The following is a 26,766-nucleotide window of genomic DNA, read 5'->3' as shown; positions in this document are numbered from 1 at the left end:
TCCCAATACATTGTAAAACTTCATCATTCAGAGCTAACTTCTTATTGACTCCTCACGTGTGTGTGTTTTTCTCTCCCTGGTGCTTCCACTGTACACCAACACTGTGCGAAGGAGAGGAAAATATATTCTTTTCCCTCTCTCCCATTGTTCTTCCATGTCTGTAGAAGATGATTAGGTTTCATGTAAAAATATATAAAGAACTTTTCATTAAAAAGGATAAGCAAGTTAAGTGGAACCAGATGGAAAATGATGCTTTTGGCCACGAATTGTCAGAGTTGCAAAGGATTTGGGCTTCTTTATAGTTTTAATCTTGCCTCTGCTGAGATCTCAACATATTTTGCTGCGGTTATGCAAGCTACCACAAATATTTGTATGAGCTTTTGGCTGTAGGTGTGAATAAGGCATTTGGCAATGAAATTATTTTTGATAGTGAAAGATATGTGGAGATCAAGGTTTTGTTTTTAAGCAGCTATGATGCCAAAGGCAGAAATGCACTAAATTTTTGAAGCCATAAGGAATGCATTACACACACCCAATGGAATACTTGTGACATCAATGAATTAACACATTATTGAAGATGGCAGTTATTAGTTCAAGCTCAGTTAAACCCAGTGGCCTACCAGAACAGTCCAGTAAGTTGTGTGGAGGTACCTACTGGCATTCTGCTTACAAAGGGGCTCAGATCTGAAAAGACCTGTGCACAAATCCTGTCTTCTTCTAGTATCCTGCCCTAAAGAATGTGTTTGTGTCGTGTGAGTGGCTGTTTGTATCAAACTGTGGGAAGCTCAGGGTGAACCAGAACCATATACCATTGCCACCAGCATGGCCAGTGAAACCCAAACCATGCCAACTCTGTAGGGCTACACCAGGGAGTTTTCTTCATGCCTTAAGCTTTGTCTTGTTCTCGTTATCTTTCCAAGTCTGCATTCCACCTGCCTTAAAATGGTAGCTTACACAAAGCAAAACAAGTCCTAACACAGGCATAGGCAAACTCAACCCTCCAGATGTTTTGGGACTACAACTCCCATCATCCCTAGCTAATAGGACCAGTGGTCAGGGAAGATGGGAATTATAGTCTCAAAACATCTGGAGGGCCGAGTTTGCCTATGCCTATCCTAACCTTATCTCACCCTCCCAATCTTTTAAACCAGGAAGATCATCTGATATGGAGCCCCAATAAATTTTTACATTTAAAATTAGTTTTAAATCTGAATGCCAAATGGCATTATTTCTGCATGCCCACCAAGGTCTACAACTGTCTGCAAAATATGAAACTTGATCATTAGCTGTTTGATATGTGCAACATGCTTGAAATGAACCCATGTGCCAAGCATGCCAATATTCTATGCATATAACCTTTTGATGTTATTTCTTTAACATCTGGCTATGTGAGGCGATGACAAGCAGGTCTCTCAACAGACAAATCTGCCAATTGCTCGACCTCAGATGGAACACCACTTTAATTAAAATACATTACGTGTATACTTCAAAAGAAGAACTTTCCTTAGCTGTTTGAAAGATCAAAAGGAGCTTGACTTATTTCAACAGGCCAGACCCACGGCAAAGCAGGTGGAAGGTTGCAGCTGCCTTGCAGGGGGTAAGCCACAGACATCCAGAAAATGAATGAACGCTAAATAGACCTGCCCCTTAAACTGAACCAGCATCTAATAACACAAGGGATGGGGTGGGGAATTGGAGGAAAATAGCCTCAGGTGAGGATATTTGTACAGCTGTTGTGAACTCTGTTATATGAAATGGACTGACTTGTGCCTCTTGAACTGATTGGTGAATCCAATAGATTTCTCACTTATTCAGATGTTTTGATAAGGTTCTCAGTGGTATAACCCTAAAAGGATGGCAGTGCATGAGAGCATCCCAGAGCCTTCCAGAACTGAACCATTGAGCAGGCCTCTCCCTGAAAGCAAAGTGGGGGGGTTAAAAGCTCTTTTCACCCTGGGAAAACACAGGCAGACCTGGAGCAAAAACAGGTTTTAAGTGAAGGAATGGGTTACCCAAACCCAAAACCGACTATGCAGGCAGATTGAAACTGCACCAAAATCCCTATTTTTCCTTAGCTAAAATCCATTAACTTGAGCTCTGAGTCAATGTATAAACAAAAAACCGGCTGTGCTCAAAGCTCTCTCCTTTATCAGTTTGTGATGGCAAGTATGGCCTTCACTGTACCAGTAGAACAGAGAAGGCACATCTGTGCCTTATCTTACATCCTGACCACAAAAAACGCACAAACCCAGTCTGGGAACAGTGCCAGAGTGTGTTCTCGGAGATGGTGACCTCTTGCTCCAAGATAAGAGTAGGAACAGGAAGATCCTTTTATGGTCAGAAGTACAGGAAGGAAGATCATTTTATAGTTAAGAATACCAGAGCAACCTGTGTACATAGGCTGATGTGTTTGGATTCCTAGGGAAGGAGTGAGAGGGTGCCTGGAGGATATATATACTGCATGAAATTTCTTATTTCTTTGGACTTGCTGTGGACTTACCATGCAAGTGCCTTCTGCTATCCGGAGAACAGAATAAACTCTTTCTTTGAACCAATTTCGGTGTCATTTGACTTCCTTCCTCCTGTCCGGGAGCAACGCAGTCCCAATCGGTGAACTCCAGTAAAGCTACATAAGCACTCTGCCTTACTCGGGACTTGACTTTCTCAATTTCAACCAGCCCAGCTTCAGCCACGTATGTTGAAATCGTGCAAGTCAAATGTGTGTAAAATGAGGGATTGTTCTGCTGCTTCAGGTATGTGGAGAACTGAACTTAAAATGGAAAAGACGGTTTTATTTTGTTTTCAGTATTTGCTCAACTCATTGTTGCCCAATATGGGTTTCCCTCTTCCACCCTGGGTGATTCAGAGACAAAATTCTTCAATCTATATCATATGTACCACAGCTGTGAAGCTTTCCCCAAATGCTTATCCTGCTTTAGTTCTAAACGCACTGTTTTTCTTGTTTAAATACAAGCTTCTCCTGCTTTTTTCTTTAGTCTTCTATTTGAATATATACAAACATAACTGATTGCACCATCTGGGTTCTCCCTGTCTAGCATTTTTTAAAAGCCACTGCATATGCATACAGCATACGGTTCAAATTGCCCCTGCTACTGACTTTATTTTATTCGCTTTTTTTGGTGCAGTCTTGTCTAAATGGAATAATGCAATAGGTTTTTTATTTCAGCATCTGTCTGCCTAACATGCTTCAATAAAGGTTTACAGACTCTTTGCTAAAGAAAGATCTATATAACTCCTGTTTTACTGCCCAGTATACATGCGCTTTCTTTCCTGCCTCCTTTTGCCCTTCAAAATGCAGTTAGATCTTGGAAAGAGAGTGCAGAATTGAAACTAGAAGAAAGCATAACTCGGGCAGAGCATGCAGGTGAGGTGTAAGAGGTAGGTTCTGCTGAATTTATGCTCAGCAACAAAACTACACATATTTTCTAGGTAAAAGGCAAAAAAAATGTGTATGAGGTAGCTTAATGGGAAGTTTCACTCACAATAGTAATGATAATGATAATTATATTATTTATACCCCGCCCATCTGGCTGGGTTGTCCCAGCTACTCTGGGTGGCTTCCAACACATATAAACCCATAATAAAACATTAAATATTAAAAATTCCCCAATATAGGGTTGCCTTCAGATGTCTTCTAAAAGTTGTATAGTTTTTTACAGTGTTTTTTTCTGGGGGGGGATACAGGGGTACACATACATTTTGTGAATCTACGTTTAGCCTCATGAAGGGGCAGTATTTTAATATGAATAAGAAAATGAGAGTACGCCTTAACATTTTCTTAAAGAAAAAAACACTGTTTTTTTTATCTCCTTGACATCTGGTGGGAGAGCATTCCACAGGTGCCACTACCGAGAAGGCCCTCTGCCTGGTTCCTTGTAACTTCACTTCTCATAGTGAAGGAATTGCCAAAAGGCCCTCGGATCTGGACCTCAGTGTCCAGGCTGAACAGTGGGGGTGGAAATGCTCCTTCAGGTATACAGGGCTGAGGGAAGCCAGTTAACCCCTTTAGACAAAAACATTTGGCCTTGGTGCACACCATGCATGGGTGATTCTAAGCAACCATCTCCCTTAAGCACCTCTCCCACATCCAGAGATTTGGCTGCTACAGCTGTGGCTATGGAAAAGAAAGGCTTCAGAAGGCAAAGGGGATGTGCATTTCAAGCGAGCAAAAGGAGCAGCAAAAAGTCCAGTCCTTGCCCAGCATCTCCCAAAGCTTAATGTTAGGTTTAGCAAAGAAATAAGTTGGTTAAGATCTCTATCCATATTCATTGAGAAGGAAGGGCTGTAACTCAAAGGTAGAGGATCAGCCTTCCATGAAGAAACCCCCAGGTTCAATGCTCCATTCAGCTGTCCTGAGGGCAAGGCTCGCCAAACAGGGAATCTTTCCACAACCAAATCCCTGAATCCCTGTATTCACCCCAGCAGAGCAGATGGGGCATTTTTCTACAGAGTCCACTAGAGCATTCGTATGTCACTTTCTGCATGATGGCTCTAGAATGATTGTATTACCTTATAGCATAATGGTTGCAGTTCAGTTTTGATAAGAATGTGATCTTGTTATTTTTAATATCACACATGAAAACAGTAATAATAATAATTTTATTATTTATACCCGGCCCATCTGGCTGGGCTTCCCCAGCCACTCTGGGCGGCTTCCAACAATATACAGTAATGCATCAAACATTAAAAGCTTCCCTAAGCAGGGCTGCCATCAGATGTCTTCTAAAAGTCTGGTAGTTGTTCTCTTTGACATCTGGTGGGAGGGTGTTCCACAGGGCGGGCACCACTACTGAGAAGACTCTCTGCCTGGTTCCCTGTAACTTCACTTCTCGCAGTGAGGGAACCACCAGAAGGCCCTCGGTGCTGTACCTCAGTGTCCAGGATGAATGATGGGGTGGAGACACTCCATCAGATATACTGGACCGAGGCCATTTAGGGCTCTAAAGGTCAACACCAACACTTTGAACTGTGCTCGGAAACAGTGCCATTAAATAGTGAAAAAAATGTGCATGAAAGCAGTGCCATTAGCTTTCAAATAGTTTAGATTAAACGAGCAACGAAAACCTCCCTTTAGAACTAGGTTTTCATCAGTTTGACCTTGTCCTGAAAAACTGCCATTCTTGCAAAAATATATAAAAAAATAGATATGTCATTTTCTCCCCACTTGCACAACAGAAACACACTTGCAGGGAATATGTCTCAGGATGTGAGTCAGCAAGTAATGAATCGGCAAGTAATTAGTCCCTAAAGTGCACACAGATTTTCCCATGTCTTGAAATTGACATTCTAATCACTTTCAAAATGTGGAGCTCAAAATAAAAAGACGCCTTCCTCATTAAATATCTGATGGAGAGCATTCCCTCAGCCTATGAGGTAAGAAAAATTAAAACATTTAGATAAATTATTGCAAAGTTTTGTTCGCTTTCTGCTAGAATTAAAATCAGTGCCAGCTGGTGGTTGCATTACACTAAGTTTCTCTCCGGCCCCATCTTGAAATGGAGAACGTTTCACCAGGGACTATTAGCCCTGGTGACAAACATTTGTTAACATCCGTGTGCTTGCTTCTGTCTTCCCTAGAAGGAGAAATCCTCTATAAAACCCAACACAAAAGCTTTTCATATGAAAGTAGAACCCAGCATAATGCAATGTAATTTCTTTTTGTTAGAATGAAATGATTTGAAGCATAATAGTAGTATTTTGGCTTTGAAGCAACATTTGGGGGAGCACTTGGCAAACCTTTGGCAAAAGGTGCCAAAAAAGCATCACCCAGAAACAGAGGGCATAGATTTGCATAAAATTGTAAATGCTGATTTATATGTATACATGAATATTTAGAAATCATTACTATAATTTAAATAGAAATACATATCACATAGCAAGTACTGTGGAACAAGACAGCAAGTATTGTGGAATACCCTCCCATACTGGGTTTTGGTTAATTTTGTAATCCTGAAACCAAAATCCTGCAATGTCTTTTTTTGAGGTGAAAATATTCTAAGTGAGGCCATGCAAGAGATTTCTATAACAGCATTAATATATTGTGACAGTTTTATTTTTGATTCCTCTCCTAATGTTCTCTCCAAATGGAATTCACTTTTTTTTCACAGCTATCATGTACTGGATCAACATTTTCATCAAGACATCTACTTCATTGCCAGTAAATCACTGCCAGTTCAGACTCCATAAAGCTTTATATATGTAAAGTTGCGGTTCTTTGCCCCCAAATGCACCACTTTACATTGGCTTGCATTGAACTATATCTGCCATTTGAATTCCCATTCACCCAGTTTGGAGAGATCCTCTGGAAGCTCCTCATAATTCCCTTTTGCCCCCATGCTTGGGAAGAAGACTCGCAAGACAAGAAATGGGATGATGGTTGCATGTATATAAAAATTATCCAAATTGCGTGCTGAGGTCCCCCAAAGCACCCTGACCCCAATAACTCACACATCACACAGAATTTTTAAAGGTTTCTGGCATAATTTTGGCCACAACTTTATTAACATACATAGATGTGAGTTGTTGCTTAGGCATTGGTTATGACTATCCATCCCCCCGCCTTGGGAACAGAATTGACTCCCAGATTCCAGCGAAAGTCAGTGAGGGAAAACAATATTGGGGAGAACAGGAGCTGCGACACAGGTCCTCAGCTCCTCCCCTCATGCTCCCAGGGGCTTACGAGGCCCAAACCCGATTCCAGGGGTTTGGACGAAGGGATGGTAAGCCCCTGAATTCCTTTAATGGAATTCCCTTGCAGCAGCAGCATTGGAGGGGCAGGCCCAGCCAATCCTTACCCCCTCCACCAACCAATTTTAACCAATGCCTAACCACCAACCTTACAAGTTTTGATGATTTGCTACGCAGTAGGCAAAAACCAAATGGCACCAGCCAATCAGCCAGATGGACAAAATTCCTACCAGGCCCCCGCTCCAAAGCAGACGACCCCATGACAGGCATAGCAATGTCAAAGCGCAAGCCCAAACAAGGGAGGGCGGGCGGGTGATCTGGTGCCCACAGCGAAAGAGAAAGCAGATCACTGTGAACACGGCTTAAATAATCTCTGTTCCCACCCCCAAAATTGGCAACATCAACTTTACCCCAGCAACTCAGGCAACCAATCATTGCCAGGCCCATTTAACCAAACTGCCTGGCAACATCGGGGTGTCTTGCCTGGCCCCAACCGCAACACGTGTGCTCTCCATTAATGAGAACATGCTTTATTCAAATCCAGGTAGTATGTGCAGGTGAAATGTTTAACTAACGATGTTAGGGAAGCATCCCTCTAGGCACACATGATGCGGCCATCAGCTGTGTCTTCCCAGCTAAAAATCTTTCCTTGCTAGACAGGCCTGAGGGATTTCATTGACACCTTTCTGAAAGTCTAAAAACAAAATGTCTGCTGGATCACCACTCTCAAAGAACATTAAAAAGGTTGGCTATACAAGACTTGTGGAAGCAAAGAGCTTCTGATAGAAAGACTCTCCTCCCTGCAAGAGAGGGGAGTGGTTGTGGCCGGGAGCCGGACTCCGCCTCAAGCAGGGGGCGTTTGCCCCCTGCCTCCCACTCACCTGGCTGGCGCCCACACCCTCGGCCAGGCACCCAACCAGGTGCCTTCAAGGGGGTGCGTACAGCAGCCTGAATTGCTGTGGCGCCAGCCTCCAGCCCTCACTTTTTGTCGTCCCGTCGCAAGTCACCCACCCTCCACAACCTTAGAGCAGGCTTTCCAGTTTTCTTTTGGCTTTGCTATGGACCTTAGGTTGGTCACCCTGGTTGTCCGTGGGGCCTGGTAGGAATTTTTCCATTTGGCATTAGGCTTTTTGGTTTTTTCGCCTACCTCGTAGCAATTGTCACAACTTTCGTGGTATTGGTGCGTAGGTTAGGCATTGGAATAATGTGTTGTGGTGTCGAAGGGCTAGGTGTGGCCGTTGCCTGCGCCTTCAATTTTTGGGTATTCCATTAAAGGAATCCGGCGGTTGTTTATTCTGTCCGATGCCTGCTTGGCGGGAGGCCATGGCACGACCCTCGGTGACATCAGGGGAGAGCCTATAGTTGGATTAGCATCAACAGGCTCCACCTACTGGTGAATAAACCCCCTTTGTTTGTTTGTTTGTTTTTTAGACTCACCCCTCTCCAAGTGGGTGGAGTCAGCTGACGTAATCCAGTGCCTAAGCCAATACCTTTTCACTTGCTGTAATCAATAAAGTTGTGTCCTTTTCTTGCCCATTAACCTTATATCATGTGTCCTTGTGTTTCATTCCACTGCGTGGGGTTCGGGTCCTCGAACCACAAGTTAAAGTGAGAGTACATTGAAGAAACTAATATAAGGAACATATTTAATCTCCCAACTTTTGCCTGACACTCCATTTTGATTCCGACTGCTAGCTGTGTTTTTCTCCCTACGATGTTTTCAACTGCAAGGAGAGCAATTTGACATGTTCACTTAGTCATAGAGGCTGCATCTTAAAGCTCAGTTTCGCCCATGCTAACCTTCCACTGACATCTGTGTCAGGAGAACAATGGCCAGTGGTCCCTTATGGGCAGAATTACAAGTTTTTCCTTACATCTGAATCTCCCTCAGAGTCATTTGTCTTGCACAACCCCTCCATTTTGACAACCTTGCATTCGGGACTGGGCATGTGTCTGTTTAGAATTAGGCACAAAAGCTTCTTTTTGAAGCACACTTTCACTCTCATTTTTCTAATGTTCTCTTTCAGAATTTCCAAAGCCTCAGGCTGCTCAGCCATTTTTAATCCACATGAATAAGGCATCACACAAGTATGCCTACACACACACACACACACACACACACACACACACACATCCCTAGACTGTCTGCCCATATTAAACTTCTGCATGAATTTTGAAAGAAGTTGAGGCCTACCCATAGAGTAGTCTTTGAGTATGTAAAATATGGATTTCTCTTCAGGGAACAGTCCTACAAAAACACCACAGAGAAAATAATTCCACAAGAAATTTCATCTAATTTTGTCTCTGTGTTGTCCACTGAGGCTTTTGTTATGCAGAATACATTTTCCTGTAACCTTTTCTCGGGATCCAAATTTCATTTTCTTAACATGAAAAATTAATTCTTTGAACTCAATAAAATATGATTATATTATGAAGAACATTTCTGTTCTTGAATCCTGTGCATTAAAAACATTGCCAAACACTCACATGTATTGAACATGACAGCAACCATTTAAAGCCATTAAAGTGTGACCCAAATATTAAAAACTTAATCACTGCTGTTTGCAAGCTTGTAGCTGCAATTACTATAGTCCTTTTTATGAAAGGATCAAAGGCAAGTCATGGTGTGGAATAATAATAATTTGTGCCTTCACATATTAAAACCCCACCCTCAAATATTTCTCTAAATGTTTATGGGGAAAACCCATTCTAAGAAGGGGATCAATGAAGTTGATGGAAGCTTTAAACATCTATTATAATGATGACAACGTTCTTCAGTAACCATCCTCAAATCAAATCTAAGATGTAGTATGAAGTGTAGGTGGGTTCCATGACGCAAGTCACAGGGATAACAGCAAGAACCTTTATTGAACCAACAGAACTTGACCACAGGGGCAAAGCAACTGCTTATATACATTTCTGAAGGCCTGGGCCACCATCACTCCCAATGTGATTGGCTGTCTAAACTTCCAAGCTGTGAATCATAACTCAGAGTTGAAGAGCCAATGACTGAGGCCCAAATCCTGAAATATTCTGTGATTGGATATCATGTATTGAATCAGAACACAGGAGCTCAGAATCCCTAGTCCAGACTCAAGCTCAAGGAAACATAGACCCCTAATACATAACACAGTAGTCACTCTGTTTTGGCTACAGCTTGTTTTATTGACAGTAATGGCATTTTTTAGTTTAGATTTCTTTATTTTATATCACTTACTAAATTCCCTTTCATTTCTACTACCTCTAGCTGGCATGAATGTGAGGCTTGGCAGGATGCACTCTAAGCTTTGATGATCCTTATCACTGACACCCCCAGTACCAGGACAGGTGCATTTCACCAGACTTATACCTGAAGCTGTCCCAAACAGCTCTTTTCAGTCCTTTCAGTTTCCCTCAGGGTCTAACAGTCTCTGTTAATCAACACCAAATATAGGCCATCCGCACTTAGTGAACATCTTTACTTTGTTTGGATGCTCAGATCTTCCACAAGTGAGGAAGAGCAGGGATGAGGACACCAGATCCATCTTGGGTCTGATCTTACTATGTTCTTAGTCCTTTGGAGGAAAGCCATGACATATAAACTGGTTGAAAATGGCTTAATTTTGCAAATTGGGCTTATGCTGCCTAAGCAAAAGCTAACTATATTGCTAGTGGTTTTAAAGGCAGGAAATACCACTTCCACCTGAGTAAACATTATTTAGGTGCCTACTTGCATATTACTTCCTGTAACTCATCTCCCACCCCCCGTCCCCCCAAAATATTTGCAACAAGTTGAAAATTTCGTTTTTCTCTTCCCACAAATATTCTGCCACACTGTCAACTAAGCACTCTGAAAATCCCTGAAAGTAGGTTTCTGTTCATTTATTATCAATACAAAAGCAGAACATAGAAGAAGACATAATTTGTTCACATTTAGAGTATTGATTGCTTCCAAGTAGACACAAATAGAATTATGTAATTTTCCTATTCACATTCAGACCGTTTTTGGCATTTCTGGAGCCTGTGGTTTGATTTTTGGTCTGGGTTCAAGACTTACAATTCAGATAAGCTCCATGATTATCATTTTGAAGGTCCCCATAGGATCTTCACCACCATCTCTGAAGCGGACAGTTACCTCTTCTTCAGCAGTGTCTGTAGGACCAGGGAACTTGAAATCTTTGGCCTAATTTTATGCAGCACCAAGTTCATGAAGTTCACAGAGATGGGTTGGCACGCAAAGATAACTACTGAATCTTGCAAGTGCCTCCCATTTTTGGCTCTAGATCTACATGCTCTCAGTTGCGGCTGTGTCAGTGATTGGCTGTGGCCCCCATTTTCTAAACGTCAGTGGCCCATAGACAAGTTTGACTTGACTTAATCATCCAGGGGTCCTTTACCTTTACCTGACAGTTACACAGCAGCTAAATTCCTGAATTGCTGGCATACAGGGAATCCCCTACTTGTCAATGGGTTCTGAGCACTGGTGTTTGGTTTTTTTAACTGTGTGTGTGTGTGTGTGTGTGTGTGTGTGTGTGTGTAACCACAGATTAAGGGAAATTAATAACTACTGTAGTTATTTATATCAATTATTTAAACATAATTATATTTCATATCAAAATATGTTGAGATATGTTCTTTAACAGATGCATGCAACCAGCTTTCCAGTAAGCCTCTCCCTCTTGAACTTAAGTTTTATATCTTCTTTATTTTTTTGCTGCAGTGATCATACAGGTGCAATTTGTTGCTGGAGAAAAGCTTGACCAAAACTCTGTTTTTAGCTCTATCCATGTAAACACCAATATAATTGCATTGCAGAAAGCACTTTGGGAAGTCAATCTGCTTGTAAATGGAGTAACAACAACAACAACAACAAACAAACAAAAAACTTGTAAGGTGTAGGTGATTAGTGTGGAAATTGCCTGTAATTATAATGCAAATATATACATATATCTGAATCAAAACTCTGCACTGGGAAATTTGAGGGATAATTTTTGTTCTTGTCTTATAGGCTTCGGTGGGGTTGACCCCAATCAGTTTCCCAGTTATCCTTTCACCCTCTTTTGACATCTTAGTCTTGACGTTAGCAATGTGATTATTTCAGCAGTGCTGGAAAAACTGTATCTGGTACTTGCAACACATTTATAGAACAAATCTTTTCACCCCAAGGCTGTGTGCACATGGAGTTCTGTGTGCATGCCATGAACACCTGGATCGTAGCAATAGTCTTCAGAGTTTTTAAATCTTCTAATGTACTAAGCCAAAAAGAGAGACAAAAATACCACAGAGTGGCAAGTTCTCTTGTAAATTTCTATCTATTCATGATGCCCATAAAATATAGATGAAAGTGACAATTGTGATTAACATAATTCGGAGATGGATAGCTTTACTCTGGGAATTGGCTATGGAGAGCTTCAGAGTGTTGCTTGTATGAAGTGTCGTTTAGAGGAGACACTCCAGAAGCAACTTCCATAACATTATTTGTTAACATCAATTGGCTACATACCCAGAAAACAACAGTTGTTAATTAATATAATCAAAGCAATTACTAATTTGAAGGAGGGGGATACAATTATCTTGGAAGTGAATTCAGGGGGGACAGGCATTCTATCAAGCACTAGCCTTGCATTAAATGGGAGTTGGTAGACCTGAGTGTTGAGATTGACTTTGGAAGATGTTATCAGCAGAGCAAGTTGAGCCTTCAGCAGTGTATTGTCAATATATTCTAATATATTCAAGGAAAAACTATATGCCATGCTAGTGAATAGAGATGTGCTGTGCCACCTAGTTCTACTCCCAGTATTGGAAGCTTGCACCTCAGTCCACCTGATGTCCATATTTTTAGCGCACACGCCTGCAAAGGGTCACCAATGCATGAGCAATACATGATTCTGCAGGGGTCCCAATTATCTGGAGCAGGGCTGATGGTACAGGGCTCCTGACTCCCCACACATAGTTATTACACCATGTTGGGAGCCCTGCTAGCACAGAGCACCTACAGGTGAGTAGCTGCTCACACACAGATACACCTTTCAAGTTGTCCGTACTCAGTGGTTGGATGTTAGTGGAAAGGAGCACGTGTAGAGGAGCATCTGAATACAGCAACAGTGATTACAGTTATCTAATTCACACCCTTTGGTCCTTAAACTGTCATGACAGCTCATTATGCAGTCTGATATCTATCTTGGCTTCTCTTCTAACTGACTACCAAAATATTTTGCAAAATCGGTTTTGGCCCTTCTGTACTTCCAAGCACTGGTGTTTTCAGGAGGCTCTGGTGCACAATGCAGTCTGCTGTTCTCAGTGTCGCCATTCCTGTAAATTGTGAAGTAGTCCACATAAAATGTAATTGCTGGATTTCTTTCAAGCATCTTTCCATTTCTGTGTCTTGGCTCTGGAAAAACATTTGCAGTGCTGAAACTCAAATCTGTGCCTTTTGTTCTAGTCATACGATCCATTGTCTGAGCCCCATTCTTTCCTCTCAATACGGAAAGAGATAGAAGCAGAGTGGGGGTTGGGAAGAACCTCCCAGAGATTATTCAAGCAGTCATTTCAAGACATTTATCTCCAGATTCACTTTTTCCAAGGCTATATAGAAAAAGGAGTTCAATTAACGTCTGTCGCAAGCCTGTATTTAACCTAATGGGCTTTTATTTAAAAGAGACTGTAATTTCAATTTCCATTTGGAAAATGAATTGAGCAATGTTGTTTTATGTACATCTGGCCCGGCAGGGGTTATTTCGTATCTGAAAACCAACAAACACTTTCCTCCTTAGCATATGGTATGTTATTTAATAACAGAAGAAGAAAACGATGCAACAGTCCTCAAGGACAAAAAAACTGCTGAAAATGGCTCTGTGCACTCATGACTTTTTTGGAAAGGGCTGCAGGAACTTCAGCTCAATCCTGTATAATGTCTGCCAATATATCAAGATATATACATAAATAGATATATTATCATTACCATTACTATTGTTATTTATTCAATTTCTATGCCCCTTTTTTCTGAAGATCCTAGGGCAATGTACAACATTAAAAACATAAATTGCATAGTATAATAATAAATAAATAATGATAAAAGAATCACATTTAAAAATCATAACAGCAGTCCCTCCAAACAGCAGCTTCAGGTCAATAAATGTTTGGCAAGGGGGTGGCAGAGAGAGAAAGAGTTACACTGAGGTTTTTGGGGCAGCTGATATTTGTATTCCCCCAAGGGAGGCTTAACCCCCAACACAAACCACAGTAAGAAGATTCACTGTTGCATTATCAGTTGGGCCATAGTGGCTTGGGATCACATCCAAAAACCTTCATAATTCCATTCCTATTGTAGTCACACACAAGTATTAAGTGATACTTCCAGGATGAAAGAAAAAAAAGCTTGCCACAGTATCAAGATTCTCTCAGCTTCTTGATCACAGTGTAAAATCAGCCACTCCAAATAAAAAGCAAACAAAGCAAAGCAGCTTCTTTTTGTAATAAATGAAACCATTATCTGTTTCTGGTGGTTTTTTATCTTTCTTTTTTAAAATAAAAGTCAATAGCTTTCATTTACTCTAGATGAATATATAATACAGCCTGAAATGGGAATTTCCTCCTATCATTTTCTGCCACTTTATATATCTAGCAATATTAGTCACACCGAAATGTACATCTGTGCACTGGTCACAAATTAAAGGATTTATCAACTTGAACACCAGTTTCAGTAGTTATGATGAACTATTGATTTTGAGCTTCCATATCATTTGATGAAAAGCAGGGACATTGTGTTCGTATTATAAGAAATAAACAGTTATATCTATGATCATTGTTGGGGGCTAAAGAGCTACTTTGGTGCAGTCCAGATTTTCCACTGTACACTCAATGGCTTTTCCATTGCTTGCACCACGCCATACCTTGAACTACTTTTGAAACTCTGTTTATCCTGTTTCATTGTCTGTTTTGGCAGGTGCCATTCAGGAATGCAAGTCTAAAACACTGCAATACGCAGAGCTAGCTGAGCAATTGCTGGCATCCATCTGTCTCGGAAGACAGTAGAGGAGTGCACCTCTGGGGCTGAAGTCAAACTGTTGAAAGGTAACACAGCATGCTTTGACTGTGGAGACCGATACGGGAGAGACATGTTTCAATGTAGCTAGGGAAGATGAAGGCATTTGGTTGTGCTGCTGCAGGTAACGCATAACTGCTTCCACCTGTGTTGTTTTTGCTGTGTTTACAGCACCAAAGTGGGCTTGGAGAGTCGTTCCTCCAACCCTCCCTGTCACCATCACTGTGCTCTGAACCTTGGCACTCCTTGATCACTCAGGGTTTGACATCACACAGGGAGCTTCTACACACACAGAGCAGACTCCTGTGTGTTATGACAAACAGAATGATGATGGGGGCAGAAGGAGCTGTATGGCTTTGGGGTGGAGTTAAAATAAATGCAGGCCCTGTGACCACACTTCCATGCTTACACTTCATGTGAGTAGCATCTGAAGAAAGCTTATGTAGAACAGGTTTGTGTGATTTGGTAACAATGTAGAACAACCACTCCTTCTTAAACTATTTGGTGTTGTTGCACCAACAGTGCACTTTTCCTCAAATGTGTTGACTATTAATGACCCACACATTGCTTTAGAACTGTGAGCTGTGAATTTTGAAGCATGAACTGCAACCAGATCCTACATAGCCTAGTCATGCCCATCCTCAAGGAGATCATGGCAACAAGTATGAATCTTAACCATTTTATCATCAAAATAATCCAGTCAGGTAATTTAGTATGACTGAGTTTCATGTCCAAGTGCAGATACCAGAATCAAAGTCTTTTTGGTCATACTTACCACTATGCCACACTCGCTCCCTACCTTAGTTTTTAGTTCCCCTTTAATATGGCTCCTGAAAGGCATATTTAATTCTGCTACAATTCTTGATCACCTGTTGATCTTAAAAAAAAGTAGATTTTACCTTCCTTAGCATCGGCATTGCCGGATCTTTTGGGGGGTCCTTGGCTGATGGCTTCCTAAGCTTTCTTCCGGTAAGAAATGGAGAACAATTTGCTCTTTAGCTTTGAGAATATATTACTGTAAACCTATTTATTTGATTTATTTTTCATTTATGAATTGCTTCCCATAAAATATCTTGAAGTGATTTCACAGTAAAAACAATTCCATATGTGAAAAGAATTTCAAATCCAAAACACATAGTGACTGTTATAATTAAATATCTTGTTGTAAAGGGAAGGTCTTCCATAGGTGCTGAAATGGCAACAGAGACAGCACCTGCCTGATATGTAACAGGAAGGAGTTTCAAAGTAGCACCACACTAAAGGCCCGATTCCTATATTGTATAGAATGGACTCTTGTTGAGATTGTATCTGCAGGAGACCCCCTCTTGCAGTGGTGTGATCAGTTAGGTATATAATGGATGAGGCAATATTTTTAGGAATTCTGGTCACAAGCTGAATGTAGGCATTCAGAAACAAGGTTCAGTTCTTAAAATGTAATATGCATTACAATCGTGAAAAGAATGGCTGGCGTGTAGTAGGCACTATGCGGCTTCCATCTAGGAATCAGAAATCACCATCAGCACAGAGCAAGAAGCACTTTATCACTATGAATTTCAACATGCTGAGCTCTGAACAGCTGTGTGCCAGATTGTGGCCCAAAAGTGTAGTAGGCTGTGTTGCAGACTACCAGTCTTAACTAGCCAAAGAGGAAACTCACAAAACAAAATACTCGCTAGAAGAACCCAAGGTTATTTGACATCCAAGCATACATGAGCAACAGCCTCATTTTGACATCTCCATTGTGGTCAATCCTTAACTGACGAATAAAAGACACTAAACAAATAGGACCTGCAATGAAATGCTGGAAGGTGAAAAGTTGCTGTGTCCCATTCCATTCTTCTCTCCCCCAGTTTTTCATTTCCATACTTCAGCATAACATTTAGTGAGCTTCATGGGGTCATTGAGCATTTTCAGTCCTCACTGGGCTGTTAGGGGGATTCCCCCCCCTTTGGGTTTCTTTCTAAAGATTGTTGCAGGTTCTGCAAACCTTGGGATTTTCCTTGATATACAGGGCCTGCCCTACCATTAGGTAGAATGAGGTAGCTGCCCCCAGCAGCAGATTTTGGGTACCATGTGAAAGCGCAGCAAATTATTATTTTAATTATTATTGTTACTTTTTTTTTTACTGGAAGGGAAGGAGAATAGTGCTTGTGAGGTTTTCTGTCTCAAATGTAAAATTAACCAGGCTTGGGTACTCTGCACCTTGATTTGGGGTGGGAAAACCATTTGCTTCAGGCCGCTACATGTGTTGGGCCAGCACTGCTGATTCCTCCCTCTCTTTAATGTGGGTCATACCTTTCTGAATACATAAGCAGTGGCACTAACATTCTGAACTTTGGAATTGGAGAGGATGATAATAGACAATAGAATATTGGCAGGTGAATAGCAGAAGTGTAGGCCAGAAGACATTAGGCAACAACTTTCTAGACTTCATGAACAAATAGCAAGTTATTCCCAGCAGTGAGCACTATTTGCCACAAAAGAACAAACTATAGGCTTATTGCTGGATACAGAGAAGTCAGATAAAATAAAATATTTATGTGGATCTCTATGTTAGGGACCTCAATGGAACAAATCAATGCTATCATTCGGTGCTGCACCAGAAATGTGGAATTTTGGTTTCCTCCTATGGAATAAAGTCATTGGGTAATTTAATCAATCTAGAATATATCTTTTCCCATACCATTACGTAAGGCCTGTGCATGTTAAATGTATTTAAAATGCACACACAAGGAAAGAATTCAATTCCAAGAGAGGATAGGGCCATTCCCAATCTCTTCTATTCCCTTTCCACTTTTCACAAGGAATTAAAATTTAATGCAGGCAGCTATTACCCTGAATAACGTTTCTACAACCCATCTCTCCACATCATACTCTAAAATGCATACTAAATCTGGCCTCTTTAAACATCGGATAGCAATGGGGAACTCTCCCCCGCCCGCTGCCCCCGCAAAACAGTCTTAAAGTTCCCATATAAATTCGTGAGCTAGTATGGTCACAGGGAGACATTCCGCTTTAATTTAGGCCACACAACTTACCGACTTGTAATTAAAGGACACCGAGGGAAAACAGGGGGGAGAACTGCAGCCTACGGTAATGGAAAACAGACAGTAAAGCTTATTTACAGAAGTGGCTTGGCAGATGGGGCAGAGCCACTGCCTTAGCTTCACAGGAGGTGGGTTCCTGTTGCTTAATGGGAGGGATGAAGTAGTAGGAAGGTCAATGTACTACAAACCTAGCAGCAGGACCACCACATTGACTCTGCCAATTCATTTGCTCTGTATCACTACCTTGCCCCTCTCTCATCTGGTAAGCAACCACAACCTGCCTGCTTGGAAGCTTCCACAGCGGTTCTTCCCCACCCACCAAGCTGCTTCTCCTTATTTGGTATAGCAGGGGAAGGATGAATGGGGTGGCATACTCTGCAAAGGGTGAGGACCAGCACAATAGTCAAGTATGAGGTTGGCATTTGGGTCATAGCTGGCCATGAGAGATGGCTGTGGAAGAGATGTAAAGTGTCTCATTACACATACCAATGAGTATTAAGGGCACAGGGTTGCCAAATCTTGTGCAACAGTGCACACATTCATGTGAACATGCATGCACCCAGTTATGGGGGGGGGGGGGACTTGCCAGGAGGAATTTACAAGAATTTGGAAAGGGACTTCCATGAAGTTCCAAGCTGTACATGAAAGTTAATACACAACAAAGGACAAGGGTATGAGTTTTCATGGGTTATCCTGAGTCATACAGGTTAAGATTCCTGCTATGGCATTAAATGTTATGTCACATGTGATTCTCCATCAGTGTAGCGATCACACAGGGTCCCTGGACATTTCACCATCTATTGATCCCTGTGCCACCACTTTATTTCTCGCTGCCACCACCCAGGCCCTACCTGGGACAATACTGAGTCTAGTCAGGGTTAAAATGAAACATACTTTTGTTTATTTATTGCAGTTTAACAAGCGTGTGGTTTCATAAACAGTACCAGTCAATTACATTCATGGGGTGCCTATCCAGACCTATAACTTTCGCTACCTGCTCTCGCTCACTAAACCACCTCTCAGATATTTACTTGTCTGCCTAACCTCTAACTGTTCCTGACTCAGCCTATTTCGCAACACTAGCTCAACCTACCCACAAACTCTATCCCAATTCACTCCCACTCCACCCAACCACCCAACTCCTCACAAACACCACCCTTTGCCCCTCCCAGAGCTGGTTTTATAGTCCCTCTGACTCCACCCCCTGGGTTCTGATAGGGCAACCTGTTTAACTATTTCATCTCCAGCACTCTCATATGGTAACATCACAATCAGTCGTATTCTAGATCAATGAGGTGATTCTGACCTCATTTGTAAGAACTAACTACTGGTGTTGTCTTAAACAGGCATGGTGCTGAATTTGATTATGCAGATTTTATTATGCTTACACAACCAATTCCTGTTTGTGGCTGGCACTGATTGGAATCAGAGATGGCTTCGCCATAAAAAGAGGCATTTTATCTCTGTGTTGCCACAATAGTGCCTGCATTGACTGCTCAGAAAGTAGCCAAATCATACATATCGTCTCAGGACGTGTACAGAATTCCCAATGAACCAAGCTGCTTTGTAACAACACCTAAAAAGTGAATTGGGGGATGTAACGAATACATTTGCAAATGTTTGTATAGCATACAGCTAACCAGACCCACTCATCATGGAGTCTCAACTGACTGCAGCAGGGATTACAAAGCCTTTGGGGCCTGTGGGCACATTTGCAAACTATAGAGATTGTTGTGAGCACCAAACACACCACAACCTATTGTATTTGCTACAACAGAATGCATAATTCAAGCTTAATTCCAGCAGGGTGGAGAAGACCCAGTGAGCCCTAGGAAAGGCTTCTGTCGGTGCCCTTGTGCCCATGAGTGCCATGTTGGTGAATCCTGGGCCACAATACCTAATAATTATACACTCACTGGCAAAACTGGCTTTGCCTATGAGTGCTTTGTGAATTGCTGTTGGATTGTGATTGGAGTTGGTTTAGCTGCCACCATGAGAATGCCTGTCTGTCCACATGCTTTTTAAGTATTTGGCTTGTATTAAGGCTCTTTGATCCAGCAGGGGCGCTTCAAATGGAAGTGGGGGGAGGCCAAGCTGTCCCTGTGGAGAAGATTCAAAAGGATGCTGTGGGCTGCAGAGGAAAGTAGTAATCAGGGAAAATCATTCTCTCTCCCTGCTCTCTTTCTTCATTCATGAAAGCCTTCACAGGATCAATGAATGGAAGGACACCATTGAATACAACTCCTTGCTTTTAGGCTTCACGTTACATGTGCTGGAATTTTGAAAACAACCCCCTGGTGTATAGTTAACTCAATGTAAAAAAAGCTATTAACATCATATATATGAGATGCAAATAAATGCCGAACATAAAATGTATGGCAAATTACAGTTTCAACATTTTAATGCCAGTGCTAATTGGTATTTAATGTGAGGAATAATAATGTTGCAATAATAACCTTACAATAGTATTTTCTTTTTCATTATACTGCATATGATTTTTTTAAAGGAGAAAAAGAGTCACATTTCACAACAGGAAGTTATTTTATAGGTTTTTCAAAGAAAACCCTATTAAAAGACTGACTTCCTACAGGAAATGATGCAGTTGATTGTTTCAGTGGATGTTGCAGGCAAAAAGAAAAGACACCATCTTATCAGTAGATCACCTCCTATCTCTTCCATTTTTGGAACTCTGAACTATTACATCTGTGATTCCTATTTAGATTTTTTCCCCCATTCATGCATTTTAAAATACATTTTGGCAATGTTTTCTCCTGATTTAAAATCAAATGGAGATCTCAAAACTCAGGGCCACGTTGAAGGGATGACTTACACATGCAACTTAACATGACAATGCTTGTGTTTCAATGGCCCTCTGCCCTTGAAAACAGCAAACCATGTTTTAAAACCAAGTATTTAAAACATGTGGTGTGATTCAGCCCAAGTTAAACATATACACATTCAGTGGGATATATTTAAGCATGTGCAGATTCACTCTCTTTCATATGTGCTTAAATGTGATTGAACAGAGACCCATAGTTTGTCTGTTTGTGAGGTGGAGGAAGGATGAGAGGTGCTGGAGCTTATGAAATGCACTGCCAAGTCTCATAATCCTGAAGATTTGCTGTGGTTTCAGTGCCTCCAATATGCTGAGGACTCCCACCATCCCTGAAAGTGAGACAACTCCATGCAAACTTCCCTTTGGGTGTACATGTTTAATATGTAAGGCTTATATTTAATAAACTATGCACTTATTATTTTGCCCTTTTGAGACAGCTGATGTTAATGTTTAGCAAAAACAGTGCACATAAATCTATGATGCCCTTGAATCATTCAGAAGCATTGTCAGTTGTGCTTCATTAACCTACCACATTAATTATGTTCCTATTTAGAAATGCTTGTACACCTTTTGCAGCAGCTTTTGTAACAGCTGCATGAGAAATCAGTTTATTTGTCCTTGAGGAGTTAAAAATACATTCCTACCTAGACATTAGTAGTTCACAGTGGTAAGCTGTGTAAACAATGAATCTTCTTTTAAACAAAATGTTGTTTAAATGCAATGATGTCTTCAATTTGTTTCACTTTATCAACAGAATTGCAAAGCTCATGAAGAATGCATTTTGGCAGGGGAGCATTTTTTAAAAATGATATGACAAATGGAATGTACACTGTTTCTCCTTCATGATTAAATTAAGACTGCAATCCTAACTGTACCAAGACCTGTTTCCTTGGAAGCCACTGTTCATGCCAATTGTAAACGGCTGATGAGCCAAGGTTGTCCTGTGATGACCAACACCTTTATTTATTTCTAATATTGTATACCCTGTCCTTTAGTGGCTAATTGGCATTACTAGGGCAGCCTCCCCATGACAGAGTGAGCTCCCATTGCTCTGTCCCTGCTCCTGCCAACCTAGCAGTTTGAAAGTACGTCATGTGCAAGTAGATAAATAGGTACCGCTCCAGTGGGAAGGCAAAAGGCATTTCCGTGTGCTGCTCTGATTCGCCAGAAGTGGGTTAGTCATGCTGGCCACATGACCCGGAAGCTGTACGCTGGCTCCCTCGGCCTATAGAGCGAGATGAGCATGCATGACTAGTCGGGCATGACTAGACCTAATGGTCAGGGTTCCCTTTACCTTTATATATATATTGCAGGACAAATAGACTAAAATTACACAAAACAGGATGAAAACTTCTGTCAATGAAAAACTCACAGCAACTTAAAAGAGTTAGCAAATCCTAGGACCATACAAAGGTCTTAACCTGGCCCAAATATTAGAGGAAACTTGGCAAGGGGAGGGCATTCCAGAGAAGGGGCACAGCCACTGAAAAGGAAATCTCCATCATGGTTTAGAGCCATCTCAGCAGATGGATGGATTGATATGGGAGAAGACTGTCGAGAAAATATGTGGGTTGTGGAGGACTTCCAAGGTAAACACCAACACTTTGAATTGGGCCAAAAGTGAAGTAGTTTCAAAACAGGTGTGATGTGAATTCACTTCCTGTTCCCTATTAGCAGTTTAGCTAGCAGTGTAGCTGGGTTCTGAACTAGCTGGAGTTTTCTGATTGTCTTCAAAGGCAGCCCCACACAGAGTGCATTGCAGTCATCTAACCTGGAAGTTACCAGAAGATGGATAACTGCCATGTTGTAGTCCTGGGGAGGAACTGACAGGGCATGGTTGGGCAAGGCAGGTCGGTCAGCACCAAGGAGAGCTCCTATTAAGCAACTTCCTCCACAGTTCAAAGGTAGAGTCAACTCTTTATTTGCAAAAGCACGATCTCCACAGTTTTGGATGAGCAAAGCAGCTCATTCCTCATGGTCTTCCTCCATGAAAATCAGTTACCAAGACCGAAAGTCCCCACCTACTCAGGGCTTTTTCAAAGCAATAAGATACTGGGGTCAGCATGCGGCCAACCTCTTCTTCACACTTTTCATGCTTCTTGTGGTTTTGGAAGACAACAGGGGAGGAAAGCTTGTCACAACAGGAGGGGGAGACACCTGTGACTCTTCACCAGCCCGACTCATCTCTGCCTCTTGACTTCCTTCCTGCTTCAGCTTCTGCCTCTGATTCTACACTGCTCTCTGCTACAGACTCTCCCAGCTTATTAAGTCCTGTTACCTCTTCAGCTTCCAACACCTCCTCTTCCCACTCTTCTCCCTCTTTTTCCTCTGACCACTCATTGTTGTCCCACCACCACTTCCTGGGCTCTGAGGCTACTTCCCTTGATGGTTCCTCGACTGGTTCCTCCTTCCATTCTACTGCATCCAACCAGTCCATGACATCTTCTGACAACATCTGGGACCAGACTGGAGGTCTTAAAGGGACAGTCCTCTGGCCACTATATCATCTGTCCAGGAGCTCTGGCTGAGCATACTTGGTGCACCACCTGGTCTGTGCAGCATGAGACCCTTGGAGACAAATACGCTGACACTTTGGTAGATTGGGGGCTGCAGATTCTGATCCAAGCTGAAGGGTCTCTGTATCTTCATCCTGAAAGTCACTGGCATCTTTTGCTTGGTGGTGGAAGGCCCCTGGTTCACTGATGGTGCTCAGGCCTATTGGTCCCTCAGCCTCTTATTCTGTGTCCAGATCATCCTCTGGGGTAATGCCAATAAACTAGGAGTAGGCTATCTCTACCCAGGAACATTTACATTTTGTATATCAGCTTTAAAGTACTCTGCATGTATTCACTCCTAGTTGGATAATTAAGGGTCATCTTCACCACTGTTTAAATTAAATAGCCTCTGTGGTGACTGTAGAAAAAAAATACAATCTTTCAGTGTCATTTGATAATCCATCTTTCCCATTGCCACATGCTTACGCATACTTTGGCATAATTTCTATCTTCCTGCACACCACAGGCTAAATTATTACTTTGCTTCCCCCCACAAATTATGCACAATGCTTGTTCTTTTCAGAGCCAGTCATATGTAAAATTGATTTTTCACCGTCCATGATTGACATATGTAAAATAATGTATTCTTTTCTTCAAACAGGTCAATGTGGCTGCATAAAAGCTATGATTTATTTAAAATGTATGTACTTTGGTGTTATTGTACTGCTAAAATTGCATTGACAGTCAAATTATATGTAAGCACTGCTTCAGTCCATCATTCCTTGGTTACCGTAGATTTGCTGATGCGGCATCAAAACCCCATTTGCAATCGTATTTCCCACTTTTTAATTACTCAAGGAGATGAGAGCACAGTGATTCATTTGATATTAACTGAGCTCTCCTAAAAGTATGGTAAGCTCTGCCTAACACAATTGAAAATTCATTTGCATTGGGCACTATCTCTATTTCTTTTTAATGCACTATTAATGGAAATAATTGTTTTGCTTTGGGTGTATCTGAAAGTTGTGAGTAAAGCTATTCCCCTGCTCCCTCTTCTCCCCAAAATATGAAGAGAATATGAAACTAAGCCCTTCATTTGCCATTAAAACCTCCTTTTAATATTCACAACAGGCAGATAGCCCTTGATGGATTGGGATGAGGTTTCTGAATTGTTGGAGAAAGCTGGCTGTCAGAATGCTAATGAATTCTCATTTGAATGCAGAGTGTTGGGACAGAGACCACAGAACCCGGCACTGTTGGTTCGTGAAAATGGATATGATAGGAGTGATTTATGCCGATTCCTTGTTGAAATGCCTAAAGATCTGCTTTGTAGGATGTGAGAACCCTCTGGAACAGTTTGGGAAGGGTACAAGGGTAATTGGGGGTTGGGTTAATTCCACAACTCTTCCATTCCATTTCCAAAACCCCACTCTAGATATAAGTTTCTTTCCCAAACAGAAGGGGCTGTTCTGCAAATGGGAGGATAGCTCCACATGACCCAACCCAGTGCTCACAGTATTATGTTTGCTGTGCACCAAAGCTCTGCAGCAAAATGTAGAATGGATGGCTGTTGCAGCTAGCATCTCATGGAGTTGCTTTACCATATGTGCAAGAACATTGCTTGATTTCTCACTACTCAATGACATTAAAAGTTTGTGACTGGCAGTTGAATATATGAATTTAACCAACCAAAAAGCATTGCAGTTTAGCTGATGTAAGGCTATACCTTGGTTCTGGAACGCCTTGCGACTTGAACGTTTTGGCTCCTGAATGCTGCAAACCTGGAAGTGAGTGTTCTGGTTTGCAAACATTTTTTGGAAGCCAGATGTCTGATGTGAGTTCAGTGGCTTCTGATTGGCTGCACGAAGCTCCTGCAGCCAATCAGAAGTCACGCCTTGGTTTTCAAACGTTTTTGGGAGTCGAACGGACTTCCAGAACGGATTCTGTTTAAGAACCAAGGTACAACTGTATAAGGATTCAATCTGTGTTATTAGCTCACTTCCCAAGCACAGATGAAGTCATTATATGGTAAACATACATGTGTGTAGCGATGGACAAAGTTGTCAATTTTTGTTTCTTTCAGTTTCTCTCTCTCTTTTTAACTAGTTCAGTTCTGTATTTGCTTGAGCCCCATTTTAATTCCTGGATTAAATTCCTAGAATAGCCAGGCTAGCTTCCTGGTGAAGTAATGGCCTTCTAAGCATAGGACATTAAGGTAGCAAAGGAAGGCGTTCTGTGCCACACAGAAAATGTGTGGATACCCCTCCCTTAACTCACTGGTAGTTAGCAAGACAAAGACCAGCGTGGAGAGTTGAAAAGTTATGTGAACTAGAAGGTGGCAGGCTGCAGGAGGGACAGCTGGGAGACTGAGCCATGCCTGATTTCTGTTGGAATCCAAGGTTGTGACTATTGGAGAAGCAAGTCCCTCTTGGGTTGTGTTATGTATTAAGATTAAGTTGCAGTTCTCACTCAGGGCCACCAGTATGTAAATGAAGGATTGAAAACTGTCGCTCCTGGTTGGTTAGCTAGTTGTGAGTTGTTACTGTTTCAAGTTACTTAGCATTGGGCCCTAGCAGCTTGGCTGCCCCTCTAGTGATACCTCGGCGTTCTACCCAGACCCGTATATGTCCAGCCTACCTGAAAGATTACGCAGTATGAAGTACCTGTAATTCTAATCAAATCCGTGGCTAGTGCATATGGTATATGGTTGTAACAATTAAGGATTGGGGGAGCCTAACACCTCATCTAGGTGGGGAGGAGTGTTATGTATTAAGATTAAGTTCTCACTCAGGGCCACCAGTATGTAAATGAAGGATTGAAAACTGACGCTCCTGATTGGTTAGCTAGTTGTGAGTTGTTACTGTTTCAAGTTACTCAGTATTATATAAAGCAGCCAGCTAGGCTGCAGTCAGTCTGATTCCAGGAGCAGTTCTAACTGCTGCAATAAAGAGCTGTGTCCTTTGACACAAGATCTACCCACCCGGGAAGAATGGCAGATGAAGTTGATGGACTACATGGAACTGGCGGAAATGACTGGCAGAATCCGAGACCAGGGAGAAGAGTTGGTGGAAGAAGATTGGAAGAAATTTAAAGATTATTTACAGAAACATTGTAAAATTAAGGAATGTTAGAAGGATGCTGGAATGAAGTTATGAGGTTTTAGCAGTAATGTTACAAAGGAGTATGTAAAAATGGATTGTTAAGAGGTGAGAATGTAAAGTTACAATATATTAAGATAAATTATTAAGATAAAAATAGAGAGGGAAAGGATTTGCTGAACTAACTAACTGAACTAGAACACAAAAAAGGGAGGTGTGAGGAGGTCAAGGAAAGAAGCAAATGAAAGATAAGACATTGAAAAATTGATTTGTTTTTAATTGTTTCTATTTTTCTGTATTTTGTATTTTTTGTTTTATTTTCTTTTATTTATGTAATTTTGTTGAAACTTCAATAAATATTTTTTTTTAAAGAGCTGTGTCCATCCATCTCTTCCACTATTCAACAGGTTGTTAATGCTGTGAACCCCTCCATCATAGGCTCAGGTTGTATATATGTGTAAATAAGCCATATACTTTAAAGACATCACAGTCTCACTGTCCCTCGTTCAGAAGGAAACCAAACCCTGGGTAAGCAGATAGAACCCCTGGAATCTTGCAC

Source organism: Podarcis gaigeae (assembly GCF_964106915.1).
Source record: "Podarcis gaigeae genome assembly, chromosome: 9".
NCBI classification, from domain to species: Eukaryota; Metazoa; Chordata; class Lepidosauria; order Squamata; family Lacertidae; genus Podarcis; species Podarcis gaigeae.
Note: the sequence above shows the minus strand (reverse complement) of the source record.